We start from the raw sequence: 7001 nt of genomic DNA, 5'->3' as shown, positions 1-7001 counted from the left end.
TTCGATCCCTCGGTTTTCACATTCCAAAATCCCGCTTTCAGGCTGACCCTCCTCATTATACTCAATATACCACTCTCAGCAGCCACCATACGAGCTTACACCGGGGCAGGACAAAACCCCCAAAGCCCCAGAGCAGGATGAGATGGCAAAGAGAATGAGAAGCCTCGAGCAGAGCTTAAAAAATATGCAAGGCTTGAGCGGGCAAAAGAGTGTCTCCTATACAGACCTATGTATGTTCCCGCATGTACATTTGCCGTCAGGGTTCAAAACACCAAAATTTGAGAAGTATGACGGGCACGGTGACCCCATTGCTCACCTGAAGAAGTATTGCAATCAGTTACGGGGAACCGGTGGCAAGGAAGAATTGTTGATGGCATATTTCGGGGAAAGCTTAATTGGCATCGCTTCAGAGTGGTATATGGACCAAGATGTCTCGCGTTAGCATATTTGGGACGATCTGGCCCGAGACTTTGTTCGACAATTTCAGTACAACATAGACATCGCGCCAGACAGGAACTCCTTGGTGAATCTAAAGAAAAAGCCCTCAGAAAGTTTCCGCGAGTATGCAATTAAGTGGCGCGAACAGGCGTAAAGAGTGAAGCCTCCAATGGATGAGGTAGAGATGGTCACTGTTTTCCTTCAGCCATGGGCAAGCCTTTCGCAGAGACAATTAAAATTGGAGAAATGGTAGAAAATGGTCTGAAAACGGGCAGAATCTTGAGCCAGTCTGCCATAAGAGCAACCTCCCAAGCCATCCAAAGCGGGTCTGGGGGAATGGCTAAAGGTAAAAAGAAAGAAGAAACAGTTATGGCAGCATCGGGAGGAAGAAGATACCGGGCTCCTAGGCCGGTGTTCTCTGAAAGAACCCCTCGACACTACTACCCTCACACTGATATGGCTTACGCTCCCCCACCTTATGCGGTCATGAATGCTCAACCTTTCGGCCGACCGCAACCACAAGCTAACCGAAATCCACCTCCATTCCAAAGAAACCAACCTCCTTACCAAAACCACTATAACCCCCGTCCTCCACAAAATAACTTCCGTCCTCGGGAACCACCCAGGAGACCAAACTTTACCCCAATTGGTGAATCTTACTCTAGTCTATTCCCGAAACTTGTCCAAATGGGTCTACTGCAGCCGGTCCCTCAGAACAGATAAAACCCGGCATCGCCTGCCTACAGATCTGGTGTCAGGTGTGCATACCATTCAGGGCCAGAGGGCCATCATATAAATGACTGTTGGACTCTGAAACAAGCGGTGGAGAACTTAATAGAGCAAGGGAAAATTGTGTTGAAGGATGAGGATGTCCCAAATGTGACCAATAATCCGCTGCCCGCTCACAACAATGGGCCAGTAATCGGGATGATTTGTGAAGATAGGGAATTTGATCCAGCGTTAAAAGCTATAATTGCTATCGCTGATGCGGAAAGAAAGCCAAAGGTGGCCCCGAAGCAAGAGAAAAGAGAAAAGAAGAGCAAAATCACCAAGACAGAACCAAAAAAGAAAGTTGATTTGAAAAAGGGAACACAAATGTATGTACCGAAAGGAGCTTATGTGGTATGGGGGACAACTAAACCGCCTCGGCTGAATGAGCCAGTGGTTATTGGACGCGTACCACTGAAGCCTATGACGAGCCCTGCTGCGGTACCATGGAATTATCATCCGACGGTGGTTACGTACAAGGGTAAAGAGATCTTGGGAGAGCTGCTTGAAAACCCCCATGTTGAGAAGTATTCAAATGTAGAGGAGGTAAACAATGCCACCGGAAGGCGTTTCCCGCCTAAGAAGCCTGTGAGTGCTGAGGAAGTAGAAGTGTTCTTTCAAAAAATGAAAATGGCCGATTATGAGGTGGTACATTTGTATGAAACTTTTGTCAAGCCTAAGTATAGTAAAGAGGAAGATGATAAGGTTTTCACGGCTGAAGAAATTGAGGAAATACGTGGGGTAATGAGGAAAATGCTCTACGAAACCCACATGGTCCAGCCGGGAGAGGGCACTAGCACCGCTGAGGTGTTACATATGGGACCAAGCGCCAAACTTCAAAACTGGAAGGCTATGCCATTCCCGATTAGGCAGGAGTCCCGGTAGACCCGTCCTGCTACTTTTTCTGCATCCCGAGTTATTCTAGGGTGTAACTCGGATGTTTCCTGTAGTTTCTTGTCTTTAAATTCCCGAATGTGAACCCTGTTATCTTCAAAATTCCAAAAAAATGAAATCAAAACTTCTTCGTTCATTTTTCTTTCTGATTTTGCTATTTTTCTCTTTCATTTTCTTCTCTTTAGTTCTAATAATGCAGCTTTAAATAACATGACATGCTTGCGGACTTTATGCCCAGACTCAAACACGCTGCCTAACTGTGAAATAATGAACCAAGAACCAGAATATGATGAAGAAGAGGTTTCTAGGAAAATAAATCAAGAGTTGGAACAATTTGGGAATAAACCTAAAGCCAATGGTGCTGTTGAAGCAGCAAACAAGAATATCAAAAAGATTTTGAGAAAGATGATTCAGAGCTCCAGACAATGGCGTGAAAAGTTGCTTTTGCATTACTGGGATATCGCACCACAGTGCGCACATCGGTAGGAGCTACCCCATACCTTTTGGTCTATGGAACCGAGGCTGTTATACCCGCAGAGGTAGAAATCCCTTCTCTCCGGATCGTTGAAGCAGAAATTGAGGATAGTGAATGGGTCAAGACTCGTCTGGAACAATTGTCTTTAATTAATGAATAGCGGATGGCCGCGGTTTGTCACGGGCAGTTGTACCAACAAAGAATGGCCCGTGCTTATAACAAGAAATGTACGACTCGGGAATTTTGAACTGGGACAACTCGTGTTAAGACGCATTCTCCCTCATCACCAGTAAGCCAAAGGAAAATTTGCTCCTAATTGGAAGGGTCCATACATTATCCGAAAAATATTGCCGAGAGGAGCATTGTATCTGGGGGACATCGAAGACAATGATCCCGAAGCAGTTGTAAATGCGGATGCGGTAAAAAGGTACTATGTCTAGACCTTCTACGATGATGACTTTGCGCAGTTGAGATGACGAAGGCTTTCCTTCCCGCTATCCAAACATTATCAACCCTTCGCAAACCCAGTTGAGCCGGTTACTCTTCTTTTTGGCTACCCTCTTTGGAACCCGAAAGCATTATTGAAAAACAAAAGAGAAAAAAGAAAAGAAAAAGAAAAGAAAAGAAAGAAAAAGAAAAAGAAAACAAAAGAAAAGAAAATATGATGAAAAGAAAAAGGAAAAGAAAAGAAAAAGAAAAGCAAAAACAAAAACAAAAACAACCAAAAACAAATGTTTTCCTGAACTACGTCTGACTTGATTCCGAAAGGATACATAGGCAGCCTCTCTCTGGGGTTCAGTCACACCAAAACAAGAATCCCAATTCCCCCAAAAGTTGAAACTGGGGCAGATGATATATTGGTTCGGCCATGAGTCCACCAAAATGGTTCCAAAACCCGAATTCTGTACTTCCGTCCAGAATTCTTTTTACCCAAAACCTTGTCCAAGTCCGTCTGATCAATTGGCAAAGGCGTGGGAATTGAAAAGCAACATTGTTGGAATCTGGTATAGTTCAAATTGAGAGAAATAAAATGAGAGAGTCTTATCGGTGAAAACCTTCGGGCACCATAAGGCGACGGTGAGAAGAGAAATTGAAAATGAGAGAGTCCGTTGGGTGAAAACTCGTAAAGAGCACTATCGGGCGACGGTGAGAAGAGAAATGAGAGAGGTCGATTAGCGAAAACCCGCAAAGGGCGCTGTCGGCCGAAAAGAAGACATCTCACCACTAAAAGAGTCCTGGCAAGGTTCCCTGGTTTTGAAATAAGGATCAATGGGTTCACGAGAAACTGGAAAGTTTGTGTGGGTCGGGCGTCCAGTCCAAGAAGCATGTCATGTCATTTGAAGCCGGCATGCACACCCCAGATAAGTCCTTCTTTTCCCCCGAAAGGGACGCTTCTCCTTAAACTCATCTGCTTGCCTTTTGCATACTTTTTCTTTGAATCCCTTTCGGTTTAACTCTGATTCCGTAACTATTACAAAGAAAAGGTGGCAGGACCGGCTTCACAGGGCTCCGCCTGGTCAGAGTCGAAGAAAATACCCAGCCTCAGCGAGTGCGTCAGGCCAATCCGGACTGACCATAGTGGTTGATGCTTTCGAAGCAAAGACATTAGAAAAGAAAGAAAATCAAAGGCAAGGGCAGAATAAAGTGAAAAGGCCAGAGCCCACACGGGCGAGTCATAATGAAATCCTGAGAGTTGACCCGGTCGGTTTGAAAAGAGATTCACTCTCAAGGCAAACGAGCAGCAAACTTCTCAACGGAAATGGGGCCGGGATCAAGCAATTGGGATGATCAAGTCCGCAAAAACCAACCACGTTTCAAACTAACAAACTGTTCTTTGTTGAAAACAGGTGCAATCAAAGCAACCATGCAAGAAGCAGGTGCAACCCAAAAGGAAATGAAGTGCGCAAGCGCTGAAACAACTTTGCAGCAGGAAAACGACCAAAAAGGAAGTTTCCTCCCAAATTCTTTCATGCGTTTTGCTAAATAAAAAGGAAAACATATGAAAAGAAGAAAAAAAAGAAATGAAATTGAAAACCCCAAAAGAGAAACAAATCATGGTAGCAAGGAGCTTTTTCTTTTCAAATCCTGGCCAAAAAACCGAGGATCTCCCTGGCATAACCCAAGGAGCTTTTTCTTTCCAAATCCCAGCCAAAAAACCGAGGATCTCCCTGGCATAACCCAAGGAGCTTTTTCTTTCCAAATCCCGGCCAAAAAACTGAGGATCTCCCTGGCATAACCCAAGGAGCTTTTTCTTTCCAAATCCCGGCCAAAAAACCGAGGATCTCCCTAGCATAACCCAAGGAGCTTTTTCTTTCCAAATCCCGGCCAAAAAACCGAGGATCTTCCTGGCATAACCTAAGGAGATTTTTCTTTCCAAATCCCGGCCAAAAAACCGAGGATCTCCCTAGCATAACCCAAGGAGCTTTTTCTTTCCAAATCCCGGCCAAAAAACCGAGGATCTCCCTGGCATAACCCAAGGAGCTTTTTCTTTCCAAATCCCGGCCAAAAAAACCGAGGATCTCCCTAGCATAACCCAAGGAGCTTTTTCTTTCCAAATCCCGGCCAAAAAACCGAGGATCTCCCTGGCATAACCCAAGGAGCTTTTTCTTTCCAAATCCCGGCCAAAAAACCGAGGATCTCCCTGGCATAACCCAAGGAGCTTTTTCTTTCCAAATCCCGGCAAAACCCGAGGACCTTTTTTCTTTTCGTCCCGACATAACCCGAGACCCTTTTTCCTTCCGGCATAACCCGCTCATTTTCCAGCATAACCTGGATTCATTCACAAGAATACACAATCCTGATTTGATCTCTTAGATATGTGTCACAACTAACTCACGAAATCTTCCTAGTGAAAACTGGGGCAGAAAATTCCGTTCGTTTGTTTGTTTTGGTATCTTAAGCAGGTCGACCTCAAGACACAAGGTGTGAGATGACCAATGGAATAAATCTCAATCCAGAATCAAGAAAAGAAGAAAAGAACAAAAACAAATGAACTCAAATGTGAAGCAAGTAAGGGTGCGAATTGCTCAAAACCTGATTAAAGTCACAAGCTCCGCTGATCCTATTTTGACCTAATGCTGCATGACGAAGTAAACACCTACAACTTGCGAGCATCAAGATTCAGATCGAAGTCCACAGCAAAATCAGCTAAGACTCAAGATCAAGTTTCAAGAGAATTATAGATAGGAATCTTGTAACTCATAGTTGATAGGCATAGCTAGCTTAGCTTTGATTTTCCTTTTGGTGTAATAAGGAGGTCAGCAAGCAGTAGCAGCAGCAACAGCAGTAAAATCACAGCTCCTGGTAGTCCCAGCTACCAAACCTTCCCGAACTACACTGACCTGATTCCTTTTTAGCCAAGGATATGTAGGCAACCTTTGAAGCAGGGTGCGGTCAAACTTTTCAGAATTGCTTCACACGGAATATTCAAACGGGCAAAAATCGCTCGTATTTGCTCACTTATCTTTGTTCGAAAACTCTCCATGTTTCCGAGCAAAGAGGGGCAGCTGTGAGCACGTGAGTTTTGCCCTATATGAATTATTCCTAAAAATTCAAACAAAATGATTTCTCTCATTATTTTGCATTTTTGTGGATTGTTATGACATTTTATGTTAATTGTTTGCATTTCATTTGTGCATTTTAATTCATATGAGAAATATAAGAGTACACTTGGCATTTGTTTAGGATTTAATCTCATATTTTAGGATTAATTAGTAGTTAAGGAAAAAATAAAAAAAATAATAAAACTGGTCTTTTGCATTTTTAGTTTTAATTTGCCTTAATTTGTATTTAATTAGAAATTAGGCTATTTGGAAATTAGAAAATATTTTTTTTTAGTGTCACTTTGGGTTTTGAGTTTTAATTCAGCATTTAATAAATCAGAAAAAATAATAAAAATACAAATTGAAAACAAAATAAAAGAAATAAAAGAAAACAAATAAAAAGGGGTGCCTTAATAGAGACCCATGATTTGGGCCACCTTCAACGCCAGGCCCAAGCCAAAAATCACCCCCAGTCAGCCCAAACACGCCCCTACCCGGTCCACATGACCCTGCCTTGATGACCAATAAAATGATGTAGTACGAGAATGATACTACGTCGATTGAGCTAGTTAATACAAAATCAATCCAAGCCGTCCATTGCCCATAATCCAACGGTCCAAATTCATTTGACATAGTTGATAAAAGTGTCTGAAAATCCAGTAACCCTATAAAACATATTTCTTCTTCCTCGTACCCCTCTGTAATGCCGCCGTGCCCCGCCGTGTTCCGCCGCCGAAAATCGCCTCACGGCGGCGGCCGGCCTCCATTTCCGTCCAAAATTACACCCCTTATTCCCCTCCTCCTCCTCATTACAGATCCACAACCCGTTTCCCTCGAACCCCAACCAAACTCGTCGAATCTTCAGCTGCTACTATGGTAGCGGC

The sequence above is a fragment of the Nicotiana attenuata genome, chromosome 8 (genome assembly GCF_001879085.1).
Source record: "Nicotiana attenuata strain UT chromosome 8, NIATTr2, whole genome shotgun sequence".
NCBI lineage: Eukaryota > Viridiplantae > Streptophyta > Magnoliopsida > Solanales > Solanaceae > Nicotiana > Nicotiana attenuata.
Note: the sequence above shows the minus strand (reverse complement) of the source record.